The sequence below is a fragment of the Engystomops pustulosus genome, unplaced genomic scaffold, assembly GCF_040894005.1.
Source record: "Engystomops pustulosus unplaced genomic scaffold, aEngPut4.maternal MAT_SCAFFOLD_853, whole genome shotgun sequence".
Classification (NCBI taxonomy): Eukaryota; Metazoa; Chordata; class Amphibia; order Anura; family Leptodactylidae; genus Engystomops; species Engystomops pustulosus.
Genome location: NW_027285732.1, coordinates 5,012 through 8,789, shown reverse-complemented (window position 1 = coordinate 8,789; position 3,778 = coordinate 5,012). Strand labels below are relative to the sequence as shown.

The following is a 3,778-nucleotide window of genomic DNA, read 5'->3' as shown; positions in this document are numbered from 1 at the left end:
CATTGAGATTTGTGAGATCTCACTTTACTTTGTTAATCGCTGCACAACGAAATTGCCTTAATGAGTTGATATATCATGTACACTAATTACCGCACCCAAAACTGCTGACCACTTTTCCTGTGTATACACTTGTCACCATTACGAAGGTTTATTACCTTTGGCGCCTTTTGTGTTTTTACCGATAAATCATCTGAAGTATCTCCGAGCTGCATCTTGCATCTCCTAGGTGTCCTCCGTCGCTTCCACCTTCTCGGTGGTTAACGGTTTAAGTTATTTATGGCTTTTACAAAGTTTTAGGATATTTATTGTTCTTCTAGTTGACTACGGTAAATTACAGTACATTAACATTTCTAAACTACAGCTTTATAACATGGAATTTGTCACCACTGGGGTCACATATGATGTAGACATATTACCATTTTGGTGAAGTGTCACCAAAAAATAAATTCTACTTACATTCGGTCAGCTCCGAGTTCCCGTTTCGCAATGGTACCCATGGTTTGACTGTAAGCACAGAGGTTGGGTTGCCGGCTTCGACCACTCAATTTACTTTAGTGCATATCCTGTGATGAAAGTGACATCCCATGGTCCATGGAGGCCACTGAGCAACGGAAGTGGGTCCTGTGACTCCAACCAGTTGGGTCGTCTGGCCGAAGAGAAGGAAACCAACTTCTCATGGGAATTGGAGCAGGGTAAGTACAATTTGTTTCTCCCAGCGCTACCCAACAATAAATTTTATTTGGAAACTACTAGTTATGATAAATTTTCATTTCATGGAGAAAGATTTTGTTGCTCACATACTTAAAGGGATACACCAACCCCAAACTATCAATGGCCTACTGTATACATATGACTACAAGAGTAATGTATGAACTCTCATTTTGAGCTTTAAATCTTGGAGCAGTTATATGTTTTAATGAATGATAAACCAGACACACTTACTCATAGATCCAGGCACCATGGCTGTGATAATTTTCTTATATTTGTTATCTATCGCCTCCTTCTTTCTAACATCAACATTTGTGCTCTGGCTTTATAGGCTGTTACACGGTACAGGAGCACATCTCACCCTGCTCCCTCGACCCTTTTTCTGCCTGCTGTAAACTTGTGCGGTAGGAGGCTATAGCCTGTAAAGCTATAGCATGGAGGGAATATGGAAATGCCCCCAGAGTATACTTTTAAACATTTATTTTAGAAGGAAGGAGCCCATGGATAACAAATATAAGAAGAGTATCACAGTCACGCTGCCTGGATCTATGAGGAAGAGTCCTTGGTTTATCATGTATGAATAGATGGTAGATTTCCTTTAACGGCTTGCCGGCAGCGAGTGTATAAAGAGGGCTCATAATGCACATAATGCAACAAACACCTATCGGCAACACCCGCAACCATGTTAGCAGCAATCACTTGTTTTAACCATTTAAATGCCCTCGTCAAAGCGGTCGGGAGCATTTAAATGTCAGAAGTGCATGGGTGCCGCTTTCTTGGTCTGGATCGCTGCCCCCACTGTGACGTCATAAGGGGCACAATCCATTGCTGTGACAGCCAGGAGTCTACTTAAAGAGGACCCATCACTAAAGATAACGCTAACTGTGTAACACTGCTGAATCTGTTTTAGCACTTGGAGCTGCTTACTTTAGTAAGCAGCTCCTAGTGCAGTTTTTGAGGGTGACAGGTCCTCTTTAAGACTCTCAGGCTTGTCACATCCAGTGGCACACTATTATAGATCAATAGGAAAATCCCCATAAACTGCAATACAGTAGTATTGCAGTATATGTTAGTAGCGATCAGATCCTCTAGGGTTTAGGTACCCTAGGGGGCCTCAATATACAGTAAAAATATATTTTTTTCCTTTAAATGAAAACCTAATAGTTCAAATTACCCCCTACTCTTAAAACAAATATAAAAATAAATAAATAAATGAAATCATAAACATGTTGGGTATCACCACATCCCAAAATGCTTGATTTATCAAAATATAAAAGAATGGTTATTCCCGGCCCAGCCCCCCTCTCCCGTTGGCCCGGCTATCACGTGCGAGGCCTCCAGGCCCATCTCTCCTGCCTCCCTCTCCCGTCCACCGCCGCCCAGCCCGCGTCACATGTCCACGGCCGCCCGGCTCACCTCTCCCCTCCAGGCCCGCCGGCCTGTCCCATCCGTTGCCGCCCGTCTATCATGTCTGCGGCTGCCTGCCCATTTCATCGCCCGATAATGTCTTCCTTAGGCTCACCAACTCACTAACATCACAATTTCTCTCTCTGCAAGCAAGATCGCTCTTATCCAAGCCCTTTGGGCCAAGATTGCTCCCCAAGCCAACCAACTGGGTGCTGAGGCTTTGGAAAGGCTGTTTCTGAGCTTCCCTCAGACAAAGGCCTACTTTGCCCACTTTGACTTGTCTCATGGCTCTGCTGACCTTCTCGCCCATGGTGGCAAGATCTTCTATGCTCTTGGAAATGCCGCCAGTCATGTGAATGACCTTGCAGGCACCCTGTCCACCCTTAGTGACCTCCATGCCTACAACCTGAGAATGGACCCTGGAAATTTCCCTCTGTTGTCCCACACCATCCAGGTCGTCTTGGCTTCTCACTTCCCAGATGACTTCACTGCTGAAGCTCAGGCTGCTTGGGACAAATTCATTTCTGAAGTCTCCGCCCTCTTGACCTCCAAGTACAGATAAACCAATGCTTCTAGTATAGGAGACTACATCCGTAACATCCTTCAGGAAATTCAGAGGGAATGAACACAAGTTTGTCATCCAATATATAGCCAATCAAACACTGCAATTCAGCTGTAATCTAATTTTGCTAGCCTGTGTTTTTGCAGCAGTCTCTTGCTTGGCTACTTCTTGTGTTTGATGTCCATCAAAAAAAATCTGGTGTAGTCCTTTAATAAATCTGGTGTAATCTTTAATAAAAGTGCATCCATTTAAAAAAAAAAAAAAAAAAGTTATTCCCGGAAGTGCGGAAAATAGCGCCCAACTGTGTGAAACGCCACTTTTTTGCCATTTTCCAACACATAATTAGTTTATTAAAAAGTGAATCAAAAGGTTGTACAGTCCCTAAACTGGTAGCAAGGGGAACGTTATTTCATTACGCAAAAAATGACGCCTTACATAGCTCTTTACACCGAAGTATGAAAAAGTTATTAGCCTCAAATGAAAAAAAAATGTAAAAACAAATTTTTTAAATCTACTAAAACATAATAAAACACACACATATATATATATACTTAGTATCGCTGTGATCTTACCATACCAAAGAATAAAGTAGAGGTGTAATTTGGAGTGCAAAATGAAAGTTGTAAAACATAGCCCAAAATAAAATGGCGTAAATATTTGTTTTCGTCAGTTTCGCCAGATATAGATTTTAGGCCTGGAATATTAATAACCATAACTAGGAAATAGGTCTGCAGAAAACATGTGTGCACAGCTGTATACACAGAAAATTTTAAAAATGTATGTAATTTTGGAAATGTGAAAATGAAAAGGGCTGTGTCCTTAAGAGGTTAAGCTTATTCCTAAGGCATCATGCACACAGCTGTAAGCTTTGGCCATGAGCTAGCCACAAAACAGCATCTATCTCATGGCTCCATTGCTTTCAATTGGGCACATTCTCAATCTGTGCACCACAAAATATACACCAGTTCCTATTCGTGCAAATCTTTGCAGTGGGGGCAGTTATTGGACAGGAGCGGGGTAAGCAGCTCTGACACTCTCATGCCATATGGGCTGCAGGCAACAGCATGCGACTTGTGCGAAGGAGCCTACATCAGATGTTAT

At 42.4% G+C, this 3,778-nt stretch overlaps 1 pseudogene; it reads left to right on the top strand.

Annotated features, from left to right (window-relative positions):
• The first annotated feature begins 568 nt into the window (after window positions 1–568).
• On the top strand, window positions 569–2,848 carry LOC140112553 (hemoglobin subunit alpha-3 pseudogene; annotated as a pseudogene).
• The last annotated feature ends 930 nt before the right edge of the window (window positions 2,849–3,778 follow it).